Genomic DNA, 27,709 nt, shown 5'->3' with positions numbered 1-27,709 from the left:
AGGCAAGGAGATACCTGTGAGAACCAAAGACCTCAACTGCTTCTCTTCTCTCAGGCTGTCTCCTCCTGCTCTCCTGGAGTATACTTGCCAACAGGTCTGTGAGATCTTGAGAACAAAGAGAGTGAGTACAGAGTAACACATTTTCAATTAAATGATGCAGAGGGGTCCTTGTCTCTTTAATTATTATCTAACGTCACAAAGATCATCTTTCTCTGGATTGTGACAATGTAGCTGATGCTGTGAGTACCCCACCCACATTCCCCTTAGCATTTACCAGCCCTGTGCATGCCAGCCTGATTTCTGACTGCAGGCAGCTGTGTCTCATAGTCTGTGGGCTTTCTCTGGCTGCTGTAGCCCACTACGCCTGCAGTAGGACTGGAGGCTTGCAGGACTGATACCCGTTCCCCAGAGCAACCCTCGACCAATGACCATCAGGAGTGGGTGGATAAATATCCCAGGTCTCTTGCCCTTCAGGTAGAATGACTCTAAGATGTATTTTCTACATTGTCTCCCAGAGTTCCCTAGTGTGATTATGTTCCACTTGCCTGTAGTGATAACTTGCTTGATAATGTACCCTTTATTGGTGGTCTTTCCTTCCTTGCCTCACTTCCTGTGATGGTTACTTTTATATGTCAATTTGGCTATTCTATAGTACCTTGTTTTTGGACAAACACTACTCTGGACGGTTTTGTGAAGGTTTTTTTTTTTTTTTGATTGAGATAAATATTTAAATCAGTAGACTGTGAGTAAGGCAGATTACCCTTCATAATGGGAAACCCGTTATTTGGATGAGCCTCATCCAACCAGATGATGGTTTTAAAAATCCTGAGGTCACCAGAGGAAGAAGGAATGTGTGTCCAGATTGCCTTCCAACTTGTATTATGGCAAGTCCAGACAGCAACATCAGCACTTCCCTGGGTCTCCAGCCTGTCAGCCTGCCCAGAAGATTTTATACTTGCCAGGACCCACAATCATGTAAACTAATTCCTTAAAATAAATCTGTCTCTATCTCTATCTCTGTTTCTCTCTGTATCTCTATCTCTACATACAAACATCCTATTCTGTTTCTCTGAAGAACCTTGATTAATATACTTCCTCATTTCCTTATTGGTTTTTCCTAAATAAACTATTTGCATTCAAATTCCTGTCTCAGGATCTGCTTTTGGGGGAACCCAAACTCAGACAGGTCATGTGCCAACCTGTGGTCATCTCTATTATTAGTATGCATCATGGGAAAGGAGACTACACCAACACTTTGGGTAGTCATTCAGGACCACAGCTTGGTTCCCCAACAATGGCCTGGACATCAGAGCTCACTGTCTCATCTACAATAAAACTTCCTACCAAAATGCTGCTATTAATGCAACTCAACAATTAACTTACAGTTTTTGGATATCTCCATACATATTTTGAAGAGAGAGAATCTCACTCAGTTTTTATCATGTGTTTGCCCCTGGGCAAGTCATCTATGGTCAGGAAAGTAGAGACATATGGCAAAAACATGGGTATTATGTATGGTGGAAGCAAACCCTATGCATGACGTGGACAATTTTTAAAGAATAGGAACTGGGCAGACACACCAATAAGCATCTACTACGCTGATATTGAAGCAGTCTGCCAATTCTAAAACATAGTGTTATTAGCAATTATAATGACAAAGAACATGAGTGAGACTATGTAAATAGGATTGCTTATGGTTAAATCCACATCCTTATAAATGTCAAAGGACAGCTCACTGTGAGGATGGACTTGTTGTGAGGAATGATAAAATTATTGCAAATTTATTTCAAGGGAGGAGGTTCCACAGATCTGGGCTTCCTGCAGGTGAGGAAAATTAAACATATGGAAATGGAATGAAAGGTGAAGAAAGTGTTCTTTCTGCATGTGGAGAAAATATTATAAATAGATCTTAGCCAGGCAATAAGATTAAGGCATTTTGGGACTCTGAGTTTCTATGCTTGTCATCTGTCTATTATATGATGTCAATAACATCTAGAATGCCTCTCACACCAAGTCAAGCAGGTATGGTCTTTCTCCTCTGCCTTCCATGGCGCTTCTCCTTCCTTTGAAGGTGTCCATCATTGTGATTCTCTCATAAGGTCAATAGCTTATTTGAATTCTTGTGTAGAGGTTAAGTATTTTTGGACCTACTTTTATGCATATGTCAGTATCTCTCCCAGAGTCCCATCTGCCATTAAGGCCCCAATGAAGGGGGAAAGGTGGGTGCTTTATTGGGAAGAAAATGGCTTTTTTTTTTTTTTTTTTGAGACGGAGTCCCAGTCTGTCACCCAGGCTGGAGTGCAGTGGCGTGATCTCAGCTCACGGCAACCTTCACCTCCTGAGTTCAAGTGATTCTCCTGCCTCAGCCTCCCGAGTAGCTGGAATTACAGGCGCCCACCACCATACCCAGCTGATTTTTGTATTTTTAGTAGAGACGGGGTTTCACCATGTTGGCCAGGCTGGTCTCAAACTCCTGACTTCAGGTGATCTGCCCACCTCGCCTCTCAAAGTGCTGGGATTACAGACATGAGCCACCGCATCTGGTTGAAAGAGGCTTTTATGTAGAGGGAATTCCTTCCACAGGAAGAGAACCATCTGCCCCGACAGGGGAAGCACATGGTTCAACTCTTGCTTCCCCACACTAGACTGAGATGCTGGAAGTGGAAGGGAAGATCAGTGACAGTGGGACTTTTGTGCTCTGCGTTTGGAACTCAGATGTGAGAACTGCCAGATACGATGGCCCCATGATGCCCGGCTATAGCCGTATAGCTAGCAGCCAAGTAAAAGTGGCAGTGCAGTTTGATCAGGCAGTGTTCTAACTACCTACTGTTATGTAAAGAAAGCATCCCCAAATTTAGTGACTTAAAGTAAGGACCATATTGATTTTGACCATAAATGTGAAATCTGGGCAGAGCTCAGTGGGGAAAACTTTTCTCTGTTCCACAAAGCATCAGTTGGGGCAACTCAAAGGCTGGGGGCTGGAATCATCTGAGGGTTCACTTACTTACATGTCTTGCAGTTGATGCCGGCTACTGGCTGGGGCTCAGTGGGGACTGTTACCCCTTTATGTGACCTTCCCATGTGGACTGGGTTTTCTCACAACACGGTGGCTTGGTTCCAAGAATAACTTTTTCAATAGGACCAGTTGGAAGCTGTATTGTCTTTTTATGGTCTCAGAAGTCATACAGTATCACTAAAATCATAACCACCATAATTACAAGCCTGCCAAGATCCAGCAGGTGAAAACAGAGTCCCCATTTCTTGAAGAATTAGTGTGAACTTCACATTTAAGAAAAAGATCACATGGGGTGGGATATTTTGGTGCAGTAGTTTTTGGAAAATACAATCTGCCACAGGCAGAGCGAGGGCAAAGAGACTGAGTTAGCACGTGGAGCCATCCTCAACTTCCTGGTGCTGTGTATGGAAGTCATAAATTCCACAGGCCCTAATGGGGACAACTGAGAGTCAATCTGGGGACCTTATCAGGGAAAGTTGCTGCTACCAGGCCAAGGGCTGAGTGAATGTCATGGCCACACCTCAAGGTGTGACTGAGTGAATGTCATGGCCACACCTCAAGGTGTCTGCAGCACCATCAAGAACCAAGGCTCAGTCATCCATAGGTTGCAGTGGGGTGGAGGGTGATTTAGATTCCTGGTTGCTGAGGAAGGCCAACAACACTGAGTTGGGGTGGATGTAAGAGTTAGGGAGATGCAATAGAAAGAGCAGGAAGTCCAGGACTGGGGCTGGGCATTGCTAATAGAATGCCCAGAAGAAATGCCAAACACTAATGGGGAGGACTGGGGAATCTGTCCTGGGCAAGACAGGTGAGAACAACACAGTTACAACAGCTTTGAGAAAAAGACGATGGGTCGGAAGCAGGGAAAGGATTCTGGTGAAAAGAGGAGCTGAACCAGTTCTCCAGGTTGAGGGATGAGGAGTCAGCTTCCTTTTGGGGAGCCCAGGAAGCAAGGAGTAGAGCACTGGCCTGTTTTCGGCATTTCTACACACAGGGGCTCCCTAAATTCTCTCTCACACAAAACTGTTGTGAGGCAGCTATGATTATCCTCATCATACAGCTAAGGAAAAGGGAGCTCAGAGAGGTGAAGAAACTTGCCCAAGTCATTTACTAAATGACAAAGGCAGATTGTGTTCTTTCCCTCTCAGTCTTATCTAATAGAACTTTCTGAGATGATGGAAACGTTTGATGTCTGTGATGTCCAGGATAGTAGCCACTTATCACATGTGGCTATTGAACACTTGAAATGTGCCTAGTGAGGCTGAAAATGTGAATTTTAAATTGTATTCAATTTTAATTCATGTAAGCTTAAATTTAGATAGTCACAAATGTGGCTAGTAGGTACCATATACGTGAGGACTGATATAGATCATTAGCAGGTCACTACTTGCCTTAATGGAGTGGTGCCTTGCGTCTGTCTGATGGGGAGCTTTTGCACCTCTGTGTGTGTGTGCATATGCTTTCATTTTGAGAAAAAAATCAAACTTGCAGATAATTTGCAAGAGTAGTAGAATGAATTTCCATGTATTCCTCACCTAGATTCACCTATGGCCAACGTTTGGCCATATTTCCGTAATTCTTTCTCTAGACACATAAACATATACATATATACATTACACATACATATATGTGTTATTATCATTATTATTTTGATGACCGTAAATAGCACATATCAGGACTCTTTATCCTAAGAACTTTAGTGTGTATCTCCTAGGGACAAGGGCATTTTCTTCTAAAGCCACAGTATAATAATCAAATTCAGAAAATCTAACCTTGATACAATCTTATTATTTAATCTACAATCCATATTCAAAATTTGCCACTTGTTGCATAATGCCTTCTGTACGTATTTTTTTTTGGTTCCTAATCTAAGAACCAGTCCATGTGCACACATTGCATTTAACTACATCTTTTTAATTTCATTTAATCTGAAACAGTGCTTTAGCCTTTTGTTGTCTTTCATGACAAATAAGAATTCTGGATAGTAATTTTGTAGAATGTCTCGCAATGCAAGTTTGTAGAATACTTCCTCATGATTAGTTCACGTTGTGGCTATTTGGCAGAAGCATCCCAGAAGGAGTGTTGTGTTCTCAGTGCATCCTGTCAGGAGGCACATTATATCAGTTTGTCCCAGTATTATAAGTGTTAACTTTGATCCCTTGTTAAGGAGATGTCTGCCAGATTTCTTCATTGTAATAGTATCATTTTAACTTTTATAATTAATTAGTAATGATGAAGATATATGTCAAAATTGTGTAACTATCAGGTTTCCCAGCAAACTTTCACCCAGTAGTTTTTATTATCCATTGAGGATTCTCACATGAATCAATCATTCCTCTGATGTTTGCAAAATGGTGATTTTTTTAAGCTATAATTTCTTGTAAATTTATTGGCTGATATTCCATGTGAGGAAGAACTTTTCCTTCTCCCCTGTTTTTATTTTGCTTTGTTTGTCTATGTCAGTATGGACTCATGAATTTTTGAATTCAATTTTAATTCAATTTAATAATAATTCCCTCCTGTTATTACTTGTTTTGATGTTCAAATTGTCCTAAGTATGTTCAGAAAGATCCTGGTCAGGCTGGCTCCTGTGTCCTTTTGACATCTCCCTGTCATTCTTTCAGTGCATCCTTGTGGTGCAGCAAAAAGTTCTAGGCTCATGTTGTGCTTTCCTAGCCCCAGTCCTGAAATCAGCTGTTTCTTCATAATATTTAAAGAATCCAATTCCCAAACATTTTTTAGTAACCAATATGTAGTGCATTTGTATTCCTTGGAAGCTGTTTAGAAAGAATAGTACAGAGTTGTAAATAAGTCAAATTCCTATATACTTCTTGTATTGCTAATGGTTTGGAGGAAACAACTTTTATATCAAGTCAGATTGTGACTTGAGAAACGGATCATTAAAAACGTAGAATAATTTTACATCATTAAGATTTAAGAATGTAGATGATATCCAGCAGGAGAATGACAGAATGGGCTAACTTCAGATTGTGTCAGGAAGTTACAAGCAATCTACAGGGGCTTAAGTGACACCTGCCAACATGAATTACTCTATTACTAAGATCAGGCATGATCAGTCCTCAAACACTCGGAGAGGGAGAGATGAGAAGGAAGATTTTTTAAAATCTCAAACTAGTATCATGGCTTAATTAGCCACCAAACTAGAATTTGTACAACCTAAAGAGAGTTGCCTTTCAAAGTAGGAATTGAAGGAATGTTGAGAGTAATGGCAGCATCATCATAATCAGTATATAGCTCCCATCAATGACTTCTCTGAAAGAGGAACAGTCACTTAAAGGTTTTATTTATTTACTTAGAATTCATTCATTCATCCATCCATTTTGCTTAAAATGCAAAACCATTCTTTTTATTAACACATCTTTACTCAATAAAAATAAGCTAACCTTGCTTCATTAACAACATGAGCTCTGAGACATGCTGAAAAACAGTGGTTATTAGAAACTTTGCACCAAGCTTATTTAAAGACAACCATTTCATCGAAACAGATGAAACATTAGGCAGCTCCATACATTGTACAATTTGTTCAGTGACATTTCTTGGAACTTGAGTTCCTTCTCCAGATCTTACAACCAACAGATTTCCAAAGCACTAGAACGCAGAGTCTGTCCCATTTTTTTCCTGCCACGTCCAGATCATGCTATTTGCCTTGCTCAAACTTTCCCTTGTCGTAATGTTGCAGACTGATCATGGGAAAAGTATAAAAATGCTGGGACTTTGAGATTCCATTCTTGTTTTCTGAAAGGTACTGTTGCCTCCTATTTGATTTCTAGAAAGAGGGAAGGGATTGGCTGGCCCTAAAGATAAGGCTACAGACTCGGAAGTACAAGAGAAATAGGTAGAAAATTAAGGCAAGGACTTAGGGTACACACAGTTGAAGAGAGGAGTACAATGTAGGGGCTGAACTAGAGTTCAAAACTCAGGAGTTTTGAAGTCACGAGTGACTTGAAAACTGCGTCTAAAAAACTTAAGAAAAAAGAGAATGTGTCGGTGTATAAAGTTGGAAAGTCCAGGGGTAAATCATCAGGAATAGCTGGGCCCAGGCACTCAGTTGATGCCATCAGACTTCTGTGTCTTTCCTTTCAGTTTCGTTGCCCTCTGATATTTAGACAGGCTCTTTCTTCCTGGTGGCAGCTGTAGTCTTCTCACCTAGGAGCACAGAAACTCTGTTAGAAAGACTTTTTCTTCTCTCTAATTGTTTCTAGGGAAATTTCCAGGATTATATATCTTGTTGACCTAGCTTGGGTCACACATAGAGTCTGACCCAGCTCCTCTGGCTAGAGGGATAGAATGCTCTGATTGGCTATGTCTGGAGGATGAGCCCCCAACCCCACACCCCAGGAGTGGAGTCATCCTCACCAGAATCATGAGGATGAAGGCTGGAGGAGGTAGATCTCTAAAATAAAATCCATGTGCTCTTATTAGAAGGAGTGGTTGATGCTATTGTTGCCACAATGAAGATGCATAAGAAACTACCTTAAAACTCAGAGACTTAAAACAACTCTTCAGACTTTAGCTCATGGAGAACATCATCCATAATTGGTTACCTTCCTGTCCAAGTGTTAGAAAAGGGAACTGTATGTGCAAAGGCTTTGAGGCAGGAGAGATCTTGGTGTGTTTGAGAAACCAAAAGTCAGGCAGGGGATGATGGGAATAGTAGGGAGGGGGTTTGGGTGAGAGACTCATTGCAGGTAAAAAGTGATTTCTTCAGATTTATGTCTTAGTAATTTCCCTCTGCCTGTTGGGTAGAGAATTGGGTAATTAGATTGGAAGGGACAAGAGAAGAAGTGAGAGGTCTGTTTCCATGGTCAATGCAAGCAACCAGCTGGAAATGGCAGAGATGGTGTGAAGTGGGCAGATTCTAATAGCATTTTGGAGGAAACGGGGTTGACAGTTGCTGATTGGGGGTGGTGAGGGGAGGGAGGAGTAGCAAAGATGCCTGATACTGGGCAGCAGTGCAATGTCAGGGAATGCCCAGGAAGCTAGTGGGTCATAGGACAATTGCACACTCCCAGGGGGCTGGTAGGAACATTAATTAGTTCATATTTGTCTGCATATTCTCAGATAAAAGAGGCTTTATAATCTTCAAACGAAGCATGAAATTTTGAACCGTGTAGTGCAAATGAAGATGGGAATGGTTGGAATGGTAGACCAATTACAAGGAGCTTGAACGTTCTTGGTCAGCATCTCTCAGACAGCGGGTACTTCTGCTGGCCACAGAGGGTCTTTTCATGACCAATCTTCCATTCCAGCTGAGATGAGATCTTTTATTTTAACCTGAAAATAAAAGCCCTTTCCCTGAAGACAGTACCTGCCATCAGGTTAATTTCTTCAAAAAGGAAGAAGAACAAAAAGGAAAGACTTACAGAGTCTTGGGAAGATTATCAAAATCATTAAAACTTCATTTGAACCTGAGGCAGCCTCGATGTAATTCAGAGATGCTCTCCCAGGTGGGTGTGCTTTAGGGAGAGGGGTAAAAAAGGGGGTCTCAGGAAGGCCTGGGATGGGGTGAAGGTAGCAAGAAATTATTCCCAGGAAGTAATTCCAGTGGATTAACATTAGATGGTAGTTTCTTCTCTTGGAAATTTGACGTGTGTCCCTTTCTTTTATCTGAATATTCTTTCCAGGTTGCTCAGATGAAGCGTCAAAATTATATTAAAATGCTAGTTAGGAAATATCACCCCCAACAAACCCTGTTCATCAAAATGTTAGTGGTCTCTCTGGGGGCCCTGTGTTCAGTTTGTCAACAAGCTGGAGCCGTGGAGCTGGGGATCCGTGAGGCCCAGGAGCATGATTTAATTAATATCCTACCCAGAATACCTTGCTGGGTTTATGCAAACAAAGCCCTGTCACTCCTCACCTTAGGATTTACCCTCTCCTTGAAGCAAGTATTTATTTACCCATGGTTTGACCTCATGATGGTGTTCAGCAGATGTGGATCTTACTTATTTGCATTGTTTTGTGACAGTTGGAAAATTCATTAGTGGTTCAGGGATAAATCCTCTGTGGACTGCCCCAGTGATAGGTGAAGTAAGAGGGTTGTCACTAATTAATCCTCCTCTTCAACGATGCTGGATATTAATGATAACATAGTACCCCTTTCAGAAATTGCCTGTATCTGTTTGAAATTTGGGGGGCAAAAGTGACAGAAACTGCCTCTTGGCTACCTTGGGCAAAAGGGGCTGTTAAAGGATGGTATTGGGAGCTTAGATAAATGACAGGGAGGCAGGAACACCGGGTGGGAGCCCAGCTGTGTGGCAGGCACTCTAGGGGCTGGTGCAGGACAATGCTCTTGGGGCAAAGGAGTGTCCTGCAAACCATCTTCTGACTGTGTGTCACTCTGCTCACTGCTCAAGGTCCTCCCAGAAGATGAGGTCACATAGCTGCCCTTTGCTGGATGAGGCTAGTGAAGGAGAGCCCTCTTTGGCTTCCATGGGGAGTGGTGAGGCCCCTTGGGTACCATCCCACCCACCCACATAACACAATGGGAAAGAGGAAATTCCTCACCAGCATAACTGGTAGTGGGAGAAGGTGTGCAGGGCCAAAGTTTGACCAATGTCCAGCATCCTGCGTGAATTGTCTGTGAATCACTGCCCGTTCCCAAAGCCTGCAGGCATCAAATGTTTTGCTGCAAAATGTCATATCTAAGGAAAAATGAAGGGAACTGGGATTATTCCACTCAACAAATCAGATTTGGGTTGGAGTAGAGCTTAATGGTGTGTCACCCCACTGTCTCTCTGTAAAGCCCAAAGCACTGTTAGGCTGAGGACTTTTGTTAGCTCTTCACACCAACTCAGTTGTAAAGTGTGTGGTGTGGGGATTGTCATCCTGTTTTATACAGATGAGAAAGATGGGGCTCTCTTCCCACGCTTTTCACTCTGCAGCAAGCTACATCTCTACGAGGAACGTTTATTTGACAAGGGCTTGCCTGGAAAATAATGGCCAGCTTGTTTTCATCTATGCTGAAAGGCAAAATCGAAGAGATGGGCTTTATGACAGACGCACTGATCGGGCAACCAAATGATAAAATGACCTTATACATTCAACACACGTTTACTGCATATCTGTGATGTGCAGTCTAGATATTAGCAGGCAGAGTGTTTTATGGGGAGCATTTTAGGGTTAGGCAGGCAGAAGGACAACCTTCCCAAGTCCCTGGGCTGTCTTGGAGCAAGCACACCTTCCTCCTCAGAAGCAGTCGATCCTAAGGACAGAGAGAGTCTTATCTATAAGGGTGGTAGAGTGCACCAATTACTCAAACGACTCATCATACAAAAGTGTATTTTGGTTTAAGGGCAAAGCTAAGGATGGGAGTAGGGAGTACACAGACCTCTCTCAGCACGCTCTGTCTCCCCTCTACCTGAGAAGATTCCCTGGAATGAAATAAAGCTTCAGAAGCTTTGGGGGCTGGGTGCGGTGGCTCCTCCCTGTAATACTAGCACTTTAGGAGGTTGAGGCAGGAGGATTACTTGAGGCCAGAAGTTTAAGATCAGCCTGGACAACAGAACGAGACCGCATCTCTACAAAAAAATTAAAAATGAACTGGGAGTGGTGCCATGAGCCTGTAGTTCCAGCTTCTCAGCTGAGGAAGGAGGACCAACTGAGTCCAGGAATTTAAGGCAGTAGTATGCCATGATTGCACTACTGCCCTCCAGTCTCGGCAACAGAGAGAGACTCTGTCTAAAAAAGAAACAAAACAAAACAAAACAAAACAAAACAAAAAAACAGAAAAAAAAGGAAAAGAAACAAAGGAAAACAAAACAAAACAAAACAAAGAAGAAGAAGAAGAAGATGCTTTTGGGCGCATAGAAGTAAGAAGAAATAGAAGATAGCCTGGAGGAAAGGGGGTATTTCCTTAAGCTTCCTAATATGCTCCCGGGGCGTCTAGTACCCTGGGCATGTTGATAACTTCCCTGTTATCTCCTGGCCAGACCAATCTTCAACTCCAGGTTTCCATATCCAATAGTCTCAAAACTGCCATATCCACAATTAGGCTCTTGATTTTCACCACCGAATTTGTTACTTTACCTGCAACTGTTATCATCTCAGAAAAGGGCAAATCCCTCTACTCTGTTGCTCACCTTTGATACCTTACTTCCCATCACCCTCCTTCCTCCAAGATCTAATCAGTCGCTACTAAGTACTGCTCATTCTCCCTCCACAAACTCCCAGGACATCTCTTCCACTGCTTTCCATTCCCGCAGCCACCAAGCTAGAAGCAGCCCACTCCAGCTATTCCCTTGATTGACTGCAGTTTCTCATAACTGATATTCTGGCCTCTCCAATCCATGCAGCAGTTAGAGTGAATTTTAAAAACCTCTCAGCGTTATTTCAATGCACTTAGGATAAAACTCCAGTTCCTCCTAAGTCACGCATGGTGTTGTAGTTCACGTCTCATTGCCAGAATTCTCCCTTCCCTCTCTGTGCTCCAGACAGGCTAGGTCTTCCTTTGGTTCCTCCAGTGATTGTGATGAGCTCTCACCTGCCTTGAGGCCTATGGAAGGCTGGATTATCCAGGAAGATGGCAATGCAGATTTGAAAAGTTCCTGTCAGCCTAGTGGCAGTTCTGAGCAAAGGGTGCCCATGAGAGCAGCCCTTTGTTGGGCAGAAATGGCCAGCCGAGAGTACCACCTCCTTGCTCAGCTGCTGGCCCAGGGCCGCTCTGAGAGGGATGTGACCTCAGCTTAAAAGCTGAGGCTGACCCTGCTGAAGCCAACAGTTAGCTGCAGGCTGTCAGCTAACTGCAATTCTCGTAGTTGGGCAGCAAATCTTTCCCTGAAAGGGGATCTGGACAGTGCTTCCTCATATGTGCCATAGGAAGTCCACACATGCTCTTTCTCTTACTCCCACCTCTCCCATTGATATCTGTCCCTCCAGTAGACTGCCAGTTCTATGAGGGTGTGGATCCAGTGCCTAATCCAGTGCCTGGCACACAGTGGGTATTCAATAAATATTTGTCTAAAAAAAGTGAAAAAGGTAGATAGGGAGGGAAGGAGGGATGAAGGCAGAGAGGGAAAGGGAGAAGGGATGGAGTGATGGGGAAAGAAATAAAGGGAGAGAGGGAAGAAGAAAGAGAGGAAGGAGAAAGGGGGAAAGGAGAGGCGCAGGGAACAAATATGTGGGTAACTGAATGGGATCTAAGCTCATAATGGCCATCCTTTACCTCTTTCCCCTTTGTATCTGCCCTAAATTTCTATGTTCTCCCACCTCTGGGCCTTTGCATATGCTGTTCTTTCTTCTTGGAAGAGATTAACCTGCACTCTTTGTCCACTCACCACTCAGGTATCAGCTTATTCTCACGTTTGTAGGGAGGTCTGCCCCTGAACTCCTTTATCTATTAGGATAAGTTTACCTGCAAGTAACAGAAGCTTAATATAACAATGATTTAAACAAGTTAGAGGTGTGTTTCTTGCTCACACAAATGCCCAGAGGTAGGCAGTACAGAGTGGGTTTGGCTATTTTGCTCCAAAAAGTCTTCAGTGACCCAGGCTCCTTTTATCTTGTTTCATCCCTTATGGTCTCCATTCCCAAAGTCACTTGTGATCCAAGACAGCTACCCTGATGCCAGTTATCACATTCATATTCTGGCCAACAGGAAAGATAAGGGGGAAAGAAGGGCACTTTCCGGAAATTGCATACACCATTTCTACTTATAGCTATTGGCCAAAACTTAATGGCCATAGCCAGCAGCAAGGAAAGTTGGAAACTGTTGTCATTATCTGAGGTAGTCATTGTTCAGCTAAAATTTAGTATTCTGACTAATAATTAAGGAAAGGATATTGGAACACAACCCCTAGGAGCCTTTGCAATAATCCTTATGTAAATGAGTTATTTATCTTATTTGTTCCCATAGCTTCATCCACCCCTCCTTTAATTCATTCCAGTTATATATGTTTAGAGCCTATTTTCGACTTTTGAGTTACACGATGACAGTGATCTGTCCTATTTTGTTTTTCTCTTCATTTCCAATGCCTATGCACATAGTAATATGAAGTAGATATTTGTTGAATGAATAAATGAATGAATGAAAAATGCCTCTCATATGGGTTCCCATAGCACTGGGAACACAGTTATGTTACAGCAACCATTATATTGTAGTACTATGTGTGTATGTGTGTAAATTTTTTTATTGGCAATATAAGAGATGGGTTAGGAAATATTACCTTGGGGTATGTACATTCTAACCTCCCTGAGATGGTTTTTACAATGTATTGCAGGTCCCCTTCAAATACGAAAATCCTTGGGTGCTCAAGTCTCTTATATAAAATGGTACAGTATTTGCATATAACCTATGCTTATCCTCCATATACTTTAAATTATCCCTAGATTATGTATAATACCTAATACAATGTAAATGCTATGTACTGTCAACACTCCGTATCCACAGTTAAATCTATGGATCAAAGATACATTTAAAAAAATTTGTAAGAAACAGTAAAAAATAACAATATCATAATGAAAAATAATACAAATTATAAAATAATACATTATAATAACTATTTACATAACATTTACATTGTCTTAGGGATTATAAGTAACTAGAGATGATTTAAAGTCTCTGGGAGGATGTGTGCAGGTTGTATGCAAATACTACACCATTTTGTATAAGGCACTTGAGCATCGAGATTTTTGGTATCCACAGGGATCCTGGAACCAATCCCTGTGGTTACAAAGGGACAGCTGTAAATGGCCGTTATACTGTATTGTTTTTCTAATTTGTAATATTTGTGTTGTTCTATTGTTACTTTTAATTCATTTTTAAACATTTACAATCCCTGGTTGGTTGAATACATGGATGAGAAACTCGTGGATAGAGAAGGCTGATGGTATTTTTAAATTGGAATTTTAAATTTAAAAATAATACATGCTTATCATTTCAAATTAATATGCAGATACTTTACCGTAAAAACTGAAGCCTTCTGGTGTAGATTAGATTATTGGACACAATTCCTCACCCCTTCTGTATCCCTCTCTACCCTTTGCTCTGTCCCTTAACTTTGGAGCATGGCCATATGACATGCTTCAGCCAATGGGATGTTAGTAGAAATGAACCAAGCAGCACCTTGCCATGTGCTTATGTGGCTATGCTTTACCTCTTGTGTCTCTGCCAGCACCATGAGATTATGGGCTGGGATCACTGGGGACTGTTCTCCCCTGGAAATGGCCACCCGTACTTGTGGGTCCATGACTAGCCGACCTGAGCCCATTCCACAGTGCAGACCCAAGCCCAGCAGATCTGCAGCCAAAACCAAAGTTGCTCAGTGGGGCCCATGCCACATAAACCAACCCATGGTCAACCTGAACATAAGTAAGCAAGAATTGTTGTTTTCTAATCATTGAGGTGTGGGGTTCTTTGTTACAGCAGCAATAGCTGACTAATAACGTCTCTTTCCTCTCCCTCAGACCTTTATTCTGCTTGTGCACACATATTTCTGTGCAGGTATATGACTAGACTACGAATTTCTTGAAAGTGGGGATTGGGTCTTCTTCATTTTTATCTTTTCCCCTTAGAATAGTGATTGAAAACACAGTGGAGTGGGAAGACAAGTCGTGGCATATGACATTTCCAATCAATAACATACTGCTGTGTGACCTTGACTAAGCTGTGTGATCTTCCTGTGCCTCACTTTTCTTATTTATAAAATGGGAGTATTAAAATCTACCTGACATGGCTGCAGAGAGGAAAGTTTGAATCTCCTAGCAGAGTGCCTGGCATGAATGTGCATTACAGACCTGGCATCTTTCATAGTTGGTACAAAATACATGTGTGTTGTTGCTTAGGTAGATGTGCCTGAGATGAATAAGGAACTGATGTGAATAATGAGGTGTCTCAGAGTGCCTTGGTGACAAGTCAGTGTCCACCCTTTAGTACCTTCCTTGTCTTGTCATTGTCCTTTGCTTTGAGCTCATTGAACCTCACAGCCAAGTTTCCTGGGAAGACAGACAAGCATCTTGTCCTTTGGATGTCAGCTGGTGGAGTGAACACGAGCCAAGCAATCAGAAGCCCTAGATTCTGAGGGCTTCTTCAGTCCATTAGGTAAACCATTCAGCCATCATTGCCTGGGCCCAATACCAACCATGAGCCAAGGAGATTTTAGTATTCCCATTTTGCAGACAAGGAAACTGAGGCATGAAAAAATGTAACGACTTACCCAAGAATGAAACATGAATTACTGTCTGAGACAAGGGTAGACTCTTAATCTAGTGCTTTTCTTCTATACCCCACTGCCTCGCAGACTGTCAGGAAAATGATGTAATCCACTCCGAGAATTCCCCTCTGGAAGCTCCCCCAACCCCAGCCCTCAGCCTGTCTATCTGAAGATAAAAACAACCACAAATTCAGTTTACATCTTCTTTTACTCCCTAGCCTGTTTGAGCCAAGGCTGAATGGTGCCAATTTGCCTATGGTGGTTTTTATGATGTGGGCTGGGATCACTGGGGGCTGTTCTGAAACCATCAAATTCATTTCAATTAGAAGTGTAACTTAATGTACAATTTTCAAACCAGATTCCCTAGGTAAAAGAAGGCCATTTTGTTTTCTGAGCTGCCTCAACCCAATGAACAGTATTTCCAGGTACCAGTTATGCCCAAATGTGCACCCTGGTTGGGGCATTTTCTCCAAGTTAATAGGAGGCACAACTCAGTCGAAAGGAGGGGTGGGAGAGTCCGCATGGAAAATGGGGGTGTGTGTGAAATTTGAGCCAGTATAGATCAATTCCAGAACACTGCCCAGGGATTCCTAAAAAAGAACCCAGGGAAAAATAAATACATCTCATCCTTATTAACACTCCAAGCCCTTAAATGAGTCCCGATGTTAATCCCTAAGAGATGCCTAAATGCCTATTTCAAATTGCTGCCCCACTTGTCTTATAAAACAACTTGTACTTCTTTTTATTCTCTCCATGTTCAAAAATAAAGGAAATTCCTTTTGCAGTCTAGGGCCAAGGAACAACCCAGGCCTGGCTTTGATTACTGAAAGCCGGAGAATTTTGAGTGAAAGCTGCAGCCGGCTGCCAGCCTTGTTATTAGCAATAAGCATCAAGCCATTCTCAGGAGAGCAGGGGCCTTTTGAGAATGTCAGACAGCAGCCTGCACCTTCTTTTGACAGCACCTGCAGTCACTGCTGGAGGTACAAGCCTGTCCAGAACTCCATTTCCCCTTGGCTGAATCAGCAGTCATAATCAACAGAGAAATAACCCCTTATATTTATATAATATCTACCTACAAGCAACTGAAATTGCCATGATCCTGTTTAAGATTCGACAATGGCTCCCCATTGTCCCTCAGACCAAGTCCAAATGCCTAGGCTTATTATTCCAGGTCTTGTGACAACAGAGCCCACCTTAGTTATGCAGGAGTTTTTTTATTTTCTTTTTTAAAACAGATTTTTAGCCAAGACATTCTTTTGCAGCCTAAGAGGGTTATTATGGAAAGGTGGAGAGATCTCCAAACCTGGAAGGCTTGCTTCAAACCCTAGCTCTACTCCAACTACAGGATTGGGGCAGGCAAGTTACTCACTCTACCCAGGACTCAGTTCCTTTCTCATTTATAAAATGATGCATTCAGAGTAGATGATCTAATCTAACATGTCCTTAGTGAATCTGAAATCTTATATATTTTTTGCTCTGTTAACAGCCCTTTCCAATCCTTTTCTCCCCACTCTGCTTCTATTCTAGAGTCTGGAAGAGCTAAAATGTTCATTTCTCAGCCTCTCCTTCTGCCAGCAATAAGACACTGGGAGGTCTGTTGATGTGGCAGATGGCTGTGGCGTGCCCTGTGTCCCATGCCCACAGTCTAATCACCTCTGACTTCAGTCACAGCTGTGGTGGACAGTTCCGTGTGTTCCAACTCACCTCATGCAAGACAGCATCCAATCTCAAGTATGTGCTGTGCATCTTCCTGCTGTCTGCTCCAGGGCCTTCTCTGACATTATGAAAGCCCACTGTGCCTGCACAAAAACAAAACCTGGAAGTGTGGGATTCATGCCCTTGGGATCGACCCTCAGTCGATGGAGAACATGGCCCAGTAGACAGATGCTCCAGTTACCTGTCCTTTGGGGGTACACTCCTGGGAGGCATTATGTACAGTTATCAGGAGGTCTGGGTGCAATCGAGCCTCTGGGGCCCCAGGCAGCAACCTTTTTAACATGCCTTTATGTTGTCATTTTTGTCTTTACTCTCTCATTCTCCTTGCTTCCTCTTGTGCATCCAGGGATCAGTTACCAAATAAACTATGTGCACTCAAAGTTTTTGTTTGGAGCTCTGCTTTTGAAGCTATTTAAACTAAAAGAACTGGCATCACCTTCTCTCTGTCTTCTATCTTCACTGCAAATATAGATGTGATGGCTGGAGCTAAGCAGCCCTTTTGGGATCAGCATGACGGAAAGGCTACAAAAGTGTCAGAAATGCCATCTCTGGCATTTTTGAGTGACCGAATCTGCAGCAGCAACTGCCAACTTTTAGATTTCTTGCTATAGGAATTTAACCTCTATTTAAGCTATTGCTACTTGGATATTTTCTTAATTGCAACTAAACACAATCCTAACTGATGTATTAATTGTTCTCTAACATGCTAGGATCATTTTTAATCTCTTTGCCTTGTCCATGTTGTTCTCTTTACCTGAAGCACCCTCTCTACTCCTTCTGTTGCTCAAAATTTTCTTGTTCTTTCAAAAACCAGATCAATATTCACCTCCTCCTAACATGTTCCCTCCAAAGAACCACGGTCTTTCACACTTTACAAAATTATTCAAAACCTTTGTATGTGTCGAGAAAAATGCAATCTTGTGTTCAGCAATAAGTAGACCCGGGATTGCTCCTAGGCATGGTCCTTAGGTTGATCTCACCTAAACCGATAGTTTCCCAAAGGCAAGGCCTGCATTGTCTTGTGCGTTTTACAACCTCCCACACATGATGAAGGGGACCGTGGAGTGACAGGGCACACGTTTTACTTAAGCAAATTAAACCATGGCTATATGTGAGTGAGTGTGAGAGGGAGAACAATTTAGGTGGAGTGGGTGACTCCACACTGATTGCCTGGGATGGGAGAGATTCTCTTGGTTGCTCTAGGCTCCTCTGTTTCTATGTATCCTGATGTGACTGTCTCCTTCCACTGCATATGACTTTAATATTAAACATAGCTTATTATTATTATTATTATTATTATTTTTCAATATAACGTGCCCACACAGTGCAAGCCAACTACCTTCTCTAGTGGCTCACAGAAGAAAGAGTGATCTATTTGGACACCACGGGGATGGTGGCTGCTCTCTAGTGTGTTGTGCCTCCGTGAGAGATTTTGATGGCTTGAACTCCTAGGCTTAAGCAATCCTCCCACCTCGACTTCCGAAAGTGTTAGGATTACAGGCGTGAGCCACTGCACCCTGACCCTTAATGCCCCTTCTAACTGCTTCCTTGCTGCCCTTCTTAGGTCACATCAGGCTGCCCTATTCACTCCCAACAAGTTACCCTTCTAAAGGGTATTGCTGAGCAAGACATTCCCTTGCTGGGGAACTTTCAGTGACTTCCCTTTCCCCATGGAATGAAACTCACATTGTTCATTTTATTTTTTAACTAAAGGGAATCAACCACTATTGTGAGAATATATTACTTACAGAGCACCACATTTGGTTTATGCTATTCCTCCCCTCCGCCATTAAATGCCACTCCCCCACCTCAAGCTTTGGAGGTTCTCCCCTCCTTTAAATGCCATGTCTGTCCTTTGAGACTTTCCAAATATCTTCAAATTAAAAATTTCCTCCCTTTCTTCATCCAGAGCAGTGCATACTTCTACTATAGTTTTCATAGATATGCTCTTGCATTGTATTGATTTTTGCTTGTGGACTGTCTCCTTACTAGGGTGTTACTCATTTTGTATATCCTGGTGGTTTGGGGTAGAAAGAGAGGTGATGGATGGTGTGGTGGCAGTGGTGAAAAGACCAAGCCTGGGTGGCAGCATGCGAGCTTCAGCAACACCAACTCACAAAGTGATTCCAAATATTTGAATTCTACATGTGAAGAAAGTTAAGGCTCATTACCTCAACCAGTTAATTTCAAGTATATTTTCCTTTGCACAAGAGTGCTGTATCACACAAATCTATATAAATACATTTTAAAGTACTCTTTTAATAACTATACAATAACAATTCTAAGTGGCATGAAAGCATTGAGTTATAATTTAAATGGTGGCATTTTTTCCCCTGATTGATACATAAAATATTAGGAGGTCTTATATTGATGGTTCTAAGATTCAACGAAATATCCCTGCCACAAAAGACAAAAGACAAGCAATGGGGCTCCTGACCCTATCTTGGCCATCGGGGAGGGTTTTCCTGAGGAAGTGACATTAAGTTAGGATCCATGCAAAAAAGGACACTAGGAAAGGATTCTTCAATTCTCTTAGGTGAAGGAAATAAAAATATAGCACCTGTTTCATCCTGCTTTCATGAGATTTCCCCCACCAGAGGCCCATAGCTCCTCAGCAGGCCTGATTACCAGCTCCCTTAGATGTAGTTCAAGGCTGATTGTGCTGCATTCAGTCCCTGCCTCTTAACCTGTGGATGAATGACACTGACTGAGGCAAGGAGTATGCAACTTTTCGGGGAAGGCAGAAAAGTCAACAGCCTGTCCCTCCAGTGTATGATGTCCCCATTGCTGCTATGTACAATGCCAGATTGTGACATTGATTTTTCAGATCTCAAACCTTTCTTTGGTTTGGGGTTTCATTTATGTGTGTTCACCACCTTGAAAGGTGACACTAGAAGAAGGGTTTTTAAAATGCTGCCTTGCAGCAAGGGGAAGGGATTGCTTATCTTGGACACACACAGAAAGAAGTAAACCAGAGCCTTTGGAGGTTTCCAAAGTGTACTTCAAACCAGGAGCTAGATGAAAGTGAAATAAACAAAATGCATCTTTATCATAAATATAAGCCAACAGGTTAACCAATAAACAGATTTGGCAGAGATAGTGATATCTACTTCCTTCCTTCTGGAAGATTTGGCTAATCGATCACGGAACTGTCTCCTACTATGTCCAGATTGAGCCTCAGAATTCTTCTCATCACACTGGTGCCAGGTAACCTCTGCCAGTCAATTAGGAAACTGATTGATTAGGGCTTCACTTCTGGGGGAAGGAGCACTGGAATCCCAACCAGGAAACCTGGCCAGTATGTCTAGCTGTGCTTCCAGCCAGCTATGTGGCTGTGGGAAAGTAATTTAATTTCTCCGAGCCTCAGCTTTCTCATCTGTAAAAGGAGGGACTTGATCTGAGTTCTTTTCTAGTTCTCACATTTTAAAACTATGAAAAACAAATAGTGGTAGCATTGGAAACCCATGTGGGCTTAGAAATCACATCAACATTTTGAAGGTCTACTAGATGCTCAGTGCGGCTGTTAAATAATCTGTAAGGAAACAGAAATGTAAACTTAAACAATCAAGAGTCCACCAGTTAGGTCTGGGAAGGGACACTTGTGAATATGAAAGAATTAGGATAGTGAGAAACTCTGATACAGAGACAGCCAATGGGAATTCACAGAGAGAGAGAGACTTCAACTTCTTTGAAAAAGTCCATGATGATCGAGTGGTCAGCTGTGCATTTTGTGAAATGTACCACCTTGTGTTCATTTTCCTTTTTTCCCTGACTCACTTCTTTCCCTTCACTCCTACTGTCCTGTCACTTGCCTCATACAGCATCAGCAAGTTGGCCTCAGCCTCTGTTTTCTTGAGGACACCAGTTATGATACCAACCAAACTTCACTTACTTCTATAGTTTGACTTTTCCAGTATATAAATGCAGGGGAAGGGGGCCTCAGATTTACTGAGAGATTTTATTATACAAAACTTCCTTCACCTCAAATGCATAGACACTCATGTAAAATGTCATTTGGATTTACAGATGAGTTTCCAGTGAGGCTACATTAGGAAGGAACACTCATTAAGAATAGATCATTGGCCAAGAGATATAAGTCACTGAGCCAACTAGTCTGAGTTTAGAGCTTAGTCTGAAGACTAGCTCAGGACAAAATTGCAAGGCGGTATGAAGACTTTCCTTGGTGTCTCCTTGCCTGTCTTTATAAAGAACCTCTCCCCATCTTCCTACCAAAGAGACACTTTTCTTTTTATGTTCTAAATTCAGGCAGCGACTGAGGCCAGGAAGAATACAATAATCATGGATTAAAGTGATAGCTTATCACAACTTGAGGTCTAACTACCACTCAAGGTAATTTCATTTTGATAGGGAACCCTTGAAAATAGAAGATCATCTCTACAAAAATCTGAATATCTAATAGTAGGAATTCAGGCACTCTAACAACCGGCAGGTAAATTACTCTGTGGTGAGCTTTTGCTTATTTGACCCTACAGAAGTGACTCTTAACTGCCACTTTTTGCAAGGTGAACCAGAAATGGTTATCTCACCAGGAAACTGAGCCTCAGAGAGGTAATGAGACTTTCCCAAGATCACTTAGCTGACTAGTAGCAGAGTTAGAAATAGCTCTACCTCTTCTGCCAGTACTCTGGGAGAGATGAAGGAGATCGAAACTTGGGAAGCCTTTCCTGGGATACTGTGCACTTATGAAAAGTTTCTTTTTGCAGTCTGATGGATTAAGAAGGTCAGCAAATGGAGGTCAAGGGCAGGTGGGCTCAGAGAACTGTTCTGTCTAAGACTGCCCCTGAGAAGGGTTCTAGCATGGCTGCCTACACCAGGTACATGATCAGTCCCTTGAGGATCTTCCCAGTCCCAGGCAGAGCTGCAGCTGGAGTGGTGGCATCAGGAGGTTAAAGACTTGCTTCTGAGTTAGAAAGTCCACAGCATGCAGGCCGTGCACTGCCAAGAGCAGGGCAGAAGGGCTCTAGCTAAAGAGGTCGTTTCCTCCGCCAAGGTTCTAAGCAGTCCAGGAAAAACCCTTTGGCTTCTCTGAGCCTTGGTTCTCTGAGAAAAACAGAGGCAAAACCTGCTTTCCCTACCCTGAAGCATTGTTGTCGTGCCACAAGGAAATTTTTTTCTAAATTTTAAGTGCTGCACAAACACAAGATGCCAATGGCAGAGATAAACTTCTTACCACAGAGCATGCAGTAACTTGACGGAAGAGGCCTGTATTCATTTCTTGTTGCTGCTGTAACAACTTACCACAAACTTGGCGACTTAAAACAACACATATTTGCTCTCTTACAGTTCTGGAGGCCAGATGTCTAAAATCAGTCTCACGAGGCTTAAGTTAAGGTACCAGGAAGGATGGTTCCCTCTGGAGGCTCTGAGGGGTGAGCCCATATACTTGCCTTTTCTAACTTCCTCACATCACTCCAACCTCTTGCTTCTGTCATCACACCTCCTGCTACAGACTCTGATCTTCTGTCTCCTCTTATAAGCACCCTTGTGATTACATCCAGTCTACCCAGATAATCCAAAACGATCTCTCCAACCCAAGGTCCTTAAATTAATTACATCTGCAAAGTCTCTTTTGCCCTGTAATGTAATGTATTCACAGGTTCTGGGGATTAGAATATGAATATCTTTGGAGGCAATTATTCAGCCTATCATAAAGTCCATTCTCCCCTCTCTAGCATAGCTACTTTCTGCACTATCCCCAGAAAGTGTCCTACTGTGAGCTGTCAGTAACCCAACCATGCTCCTACAGTACTTAACATTTTTGTGTATGTGGGTTGGACTTCCAACTGCCAGCACCTGCATCTCTGCCTAAGGACTTTTGGTCACTGGAGCCTGCTCTGCCTGTGCAAGAGGGAGGTGCCAGGGAATCGAGGTCCTCATGCCCTCCCCATTTCCTGGGAGGAGTCTTTAACCAATGTCTGATGGGATCTGGTGGATACATACCCCAACCCTCTTGGCCCTTGGTTTGGATAACTGAGGTGTGTTCTACATACTGTTTCCCAGAATTGCTCTCCAGTTGCCCACAGTGGTAACTAGCTTGATAACACACCCTTAGTTGGCTGCCTGCCCTGTCTCTTTTCCCCCACTCTTCTACATAAAGAATTATTGGGGCTGGGCACGGTGACTCATGCCTGTAATCCCAGCACTTTGGGAGGCCAAGGCGGGCAGATCACGAGGTCAGGAGATCGAGACCATCCTGGCCAACATGGTGAAACCCCATCTCTACTAAAAATACAAAAATTAGCCAGGCACGGTGGCGCGTGCCTGTAGTCCCAGCTACTAGGGGGGGTGAGGCAGGAGAACCACTTGAACCCGGGAGGCAGAGGTTGCAGTGAGCCGAGATCGCACCTCCGCACTCCAGCCTGGAGACAGAGCAAGACTCTGTCTAAAAAAAAAAAAAAAGAAAGAAAGAAAAAAGAATTATTGGGAGATAACTTTTAGAATTGTCTCTCAAATTAACTACTTGCACTCAAATCCCTACCTCTAAACTAAGACACAGGTCTTGCCAATATTTCTTCTAAGCCTTGTTCATGATGTTTTCTTGCCTGAAGTATCCCTTTTCTCCTCCTGCCCACCTGTTTGTTTTTCCAAGCCCCTCTCCTCCCTGGGGTCTTCCCCAGCACTTCTGTGAGCTCACCAACCTTTCCTCTTGCTGTCTATCCCATGTGGTCCCAATAGGTTGTTATCTGTATCAAATAATTGGGAAAGACAGTGCAGCATACAGGTTAAGACAACGGATTCTGAAGCTAGACTATGTCGGTTCAAAGCCTCCTCCACCACTTACTACCTGAGCAATAGTGAGCAAGTTACTCACTCTCTCTAAGCCTCAACATGGGGATGGTAATAAAACCAAGCTATTGAGCTTACTGTGAGAAATAGATGTTAGCATAGACAGTTTTCTTAGAACGGTGCTTGGCATATGACAAACACCCCATAAGTCATACCCATCATTAGTCTCTTTAACAGGTTAGTAGACAGTGCACTTATAGCATTGCATGAGCCTCTTTCATATACTTATTTAACCTGCAATTAAGCAATTAATTTTTGTGGGTTCAATATCATTTTCTCCTCTAGACTATAAGCTCTTTGAGAGCAGGGACTAGTTCATGTTTATCCCTGCTTAGCCTCAATGCCTGGAGCAGTGAATTGGTGTTTTATAGTTTTTTTTTTTTAATGAATATTATTTCCTAAAGGAGAGATAGAGAAAGAAACAGGGTCTGATAAAATATGGAAGGAAGAAGAGGCCAAGTGGGAAAGAAAAACAATTTCTATGTAGTTCTGCCTGGAGCTCAATGGATGCCTGAGTGTGTCCAGATAGGAGGCTCGGAGCAGTCAGCAAGCCCTGGGCAGCACTTAGAAGCACTTAGGCCCCTGGGCCTGTGATAGACAGATGTACTTCCCAGCTTCCCCTTCAAGGAAGGCCTCCCTGCCCAGCTGCCAGGAGCATGGTCAGCAGGCAGCCTTCAGCGGTCAGTTCCTTCTGGGGAGCATCTAAGCTGCTGGGAGCTGTCTGGTCCTAGGTCATACCTTTCCCTTGGGTGGTCCACGTCCCTCCACTAAGCAGTGGGGGAGTATAAAGGTCTAGCCATTTCTCTACCCAACATGAGACTTTCTAGACGTGAATTTTGTCCACAGCACTTCACTGGGTTGGCTAAATCTTAACCAGGCGTGCAGGGCAGCTTGAATCCCACTCCTTGCTGACCTCCGCTCACTCCTACTTCCGCTCCCTCCCCTTCACAGGTGTGGACCTCTAACAACCATTCTGTATCACGAACTTCATCTCTGCTTCCAGAGGGCACAGCCTGGAACAGGAACAAAGGTTCGACCTCCTTCCAAGTTCAAGTTAATATTTGAGGCTCTGTTTAGAATTTCAGGGACCCAGAGCCACATTATATTTTTCCTCTCTAGGGATTTAACTCCTCAGTGACGTTAAGTATCCTGACTGAAGCCTGGGAATGTTCCGTACTCACTGTCCTGTGGCTCAGACAAATGAGAGCTGTTTATCTTTCAACTCCACTTAGAACAGTACATTTTTAAAAACTCATTAATTCAGACTGTTCTTATTTGGAATTTGTGATGATCCAGAGAGGGGCCCTCTGGGTGTTTGTTTACTTCTGCATTATCAGGGCAAAGGAGCTCACCAGGCAAACGGAGAATGTAAGCAAGATTGTAAGGGAACCATCTCAACAACTTTAAAGAGAGGAGAGAAAACTTTTATCACTTTAGAAGCACCAGTTTACGGTCCCAAAATTCATGTGACATTCTTATCAGTTTATTAAAGCTGATATAACAATATTTTTATTTTTATTTTTTTTTTTGAGACAGAGTCTCACTCCGTCACCCAGGCTGGAGTGCAGTGGCACGATCTTGGCTTATTGCAATCTCTGCCTCCTGGGTTCAAACAATTCTCCTGCCTCAGCTTCCTGAGTAGCTGGGACTACAGGCACACACCACCATGTCCAGCTAAGTTTTGAATTTTTAGTGGAGACGGGGTGTCACCATGTTGGCCAGGCTGGTCTTGAACTCCTGACCTCAAGTGATCCACCCACTTTGACCTCCCAAAGTGCTGGGATTACAGGTATGAGCCACCTCTCCCTGCAATCAAAATACTTTTTAAAGCAACCCATTGGTGGTCTTTTGGCATTACTCTCTGAACTTAAGTTCAATCTGACGCTTACTGAACCCCTAGTTCCTGCAGAGCATGAGGTACCCACAAGGAGTTTACAATCATAGTGGATGCTACCACCACACTAAAAATTTGCCTGCCTTTCTTTCTTTCTTTGAGACAAGGTCTCACTCCACTGGCCAGGTTGGAATGCAGTGGTGCAATCTCAGCTCACTGCAGCCTCGACCTCCTGGGCTTAGGTGATCTTCTCACCTCAGCCTCTCAGTTAGCTGAGACTACAAGAACACCTCACCTTGCCTGATTATTATTATTATTATTTTGTAGAGACAGAGTTTCATCTTGTTGCCCAGGCAGGTCTCAAACACTTGGGCTCAAGCCATCTACCCTCCTTGATCTCCCAAAGTGCTGGAATTATAGGCGTGAGCCACTGTATTGGGCCTTTTTTTTTTTTTTTTTTTTTTTTTGCATTTCTTTTCTAACGTTTAAAAATGCTTACTAAATATCTAGCCCCGGCCTCCAACCTGATATATATAAGTGAAATTATGTATAATGAAACCAATTTTTTTCCTATTGTTATTAAAAATAACATTGAGCTTATTCAAGGACCTGCTGTATGTCCTTTCACTTAAAGCCAATTTCCAAGACCCTATTGACAACATTAAGTGAGGACTTATGGTACTAGTTATACAGTGGCTACTTGTTAAATGAAAGAATTCTAAATCAACTTGACCTCTTCCAGTCACTGATCACCCAGCAACTGAACAATTTGGTCCCTAGAGCTCCAGCAGGTTGTATGTTCACTACTGTGGTACTTTGGGATGCCCCAAACAGCACACACACTCTCCCAAGCCTGTATATATCACAGAGGAAATCCTCACCCACAACAATCAGCTGTGATCTAAACGTTTTTGAAAAAAGACCCTGTTTAAAATGGCAGTTGTGACCTTGGCTCAGCGTGCTTCCCGGGGACAGAGCTGGCTGGGTTTCTGGCCTGCGGCTCAGCCTGCAGGCATCCAGAACTTCCAGACAATTACCATTCCCCTGGAATTGCCCTCACTCCTGATTGCCATTGGTTAATTAAAGAAATTTAGGCTCCAGACTATATTACCCCCCCATATGTCACATCTGATGTAACTAACGAGTTCTCAGCAGTGCAGGATTTTGTGTGTGTGTGTGGCAATGTTGTTAAATCTGATGCACTTCCACTGCCAGCGTGCTTCTCTCCATAGAGAGGGTTCCCCTTCTCCCCTGTGACTTTTCAGTGCTGTGCAAAAGCTTGAGCTCTGCCACTTGTAATTCTGTAACTTTTCTCGAGTCATCCATGAGGTTTTTAACCTTAGTCCTGGTGTCTCCACTTTGTGCTTAGTAACTCCTTCTCATTCAAAGACCCTCAAACACTTCCTAAACTCTAACTATTACCAGTCTAGGGAGACAGTCTTTCTCCCCTTCTGGCAAAGTAGACTACTAAAATGGCTGGTTTAGGGAGACTTATCTAGTCAGAATTAAGTTTCTTCTATTTAATTCAATTCAACACAATCCTGTCACCAATCTGGGTGCTTTGGGGACAGTAAACAAACATAGGGTCCCTGCACTAAAGGTACAGTCTTGTCACAGAGATAAAATGAGATTCTGATAGCATTTGCAGAAACATACACTTCATTCATTCATTTAACAAATATTTACTGAGCATTGTATTAGTTAGGATAAAGGCTAAGCCACTGTAACAAAAGATCCCCTAGTGCAGAGGCTTACAAAACAGAGAAATCCATTTGTCTCTCATATAATAATTCTAAGGTTAGTGGTCCAGGTTTTCAGGGCAGCTCAGCTCCACGTGGTTCTTCAGGAATCCAAGATCCTTCAGTTTTGTGCTCTCCTATCTGTTAGAGTGTTGCTGTTATCAGTAAGGTCAAAGGCAGGCCATGGGCTCATTTGTGTTCTAGGTGTGGAAAGGTAATAGAGGAACTTCAGGACGAGCAATTTTTAAAACAAGTGAGGCAAAGTTGCACATACATCTTCCACTTTCACTCTATTGGTGAAAGCTTAATTGCATGGCCACATCTAGCTGCAAAGGAGGCTGAAAATGTCATCTCTATGTGGGAGGTTGGTGTGTCCAGAAGGAAAAGGGGAATGGATTTGAAGGAGCAACAAAAAGTCTTCCACAAGCAT

General features: G+C 42.8%; 1 long non-coding RNA gene across 1 annotated transcript; it reads left to right on the top strand.

Annotated features, from left to right (window-relative positions):
- Positions 1 to 313: 313 nt before the first annotated feature.
- LOC105539743 lies at positions 314 to 24,965 on the top strand. The gene is made up of 6 exons (XR_001006096.1): positions 314 to 474; positions 14,146 to 14,342; positions 16,419 to 16,539; positions 16,711 to 16,914; positions 24,658 to 24,736; positions 24,826 to 24,965. It is a non-coding gene; the product is annotated as an uncharacterized LOC105539743 (long non-coding RNA).
- Positions 24,966 to 27,709: the final 2,744 nt, after the last annotated feature.

This window comes from Mandrillus leucophaeus, unplaced genomic scaffold, assembly GCF_000951045.1.
Source record: "Mandrillus leucophaeus isolate KB7577 unplaced genomic scaffold, Mleu.le_1.0 Scaffold209, whole genome shotgun sequence".
NCBI lineage: Eukaryota > Metazoa > Chordata > Mammalia > Primates > Cercopithecidae > Mandrillus > Mandrillus leucophaeus.
This window is presented reverse-complemented; position numbering and strand designations above follow the sequence as displayed.